Genomic DNA, 689 nt, shown 5'->3' with positions numbered 1-689 from the left:
TCCTGCTGTAATTACTGAGGTGAAACCATACTGTAAAAAATCCTCACTATATTTTCTTTTCTTAATGTTCTTCACTACACGATCCATTGTCATGGGATGGTTTGCTAATGAAAATAATATATAACAATAGCTTTAGTAATACAAAAGATGATACATGGCATAGTTCAGTCAATACAGTTCATTAAAGTTTCCTATGATTTACCATTCTGTGTGTTTTTTTTTTTACAGACCTGTTACTATCACAAGGGGGCAGTATTCACATCAACCACAGCTGAAAATAAAAAGACCAATCAGCATCCAGATTAAGTTCCCATGGTACAGATATTTTTCTTGCAGTAGTTGATTTTACAGTACATGATTTTACATTTACCCAGTAATTATAATTCATGAAGTGTCGTTTTACCTCCAATACTGCTGCTTTTAACACAGTAGCTACTTTTAACAGAGAAGCTGCTTTCAACACAGCAGCTGCTTCCTACACAGTAGCTGCTCTCTACACATGTGTGACTGGTCCGCATAAGTACATTATGGCGCCAACCCTGTCACATACACCTGTATTTGTATGGGGTGTATGTGATGGGGTTGGTGCGATGATGTCATCACGCTGGGTACTCATATGTTGGCATATCTGCATGTGGGCAGACCTGCCTGGAGACAAATAGAGGAGCGGTGTCTCGGTTCCTAAGACC

Source organism: Myotis davidii, unplaced genomic scaffold (assembly GCF_000327345.1).
Source record: "Myotis davidii unplaced genomic scaffold, ASM32734v1 scaffold1073, whole genome shotgun sequence".
In the NCBI taxonomy this organism is placed as follows: domain Eukaryota; kingdom Metazoa; phylum Chordata; class Mammalia; order Chiroptera; family Vespertilionidae; genus Myotis; species Myotis davidii.
The sequence above is the reverse complement of the archived record's forward strand: the minus strand, read 5'-3'. Positions refer to the sequence as shown.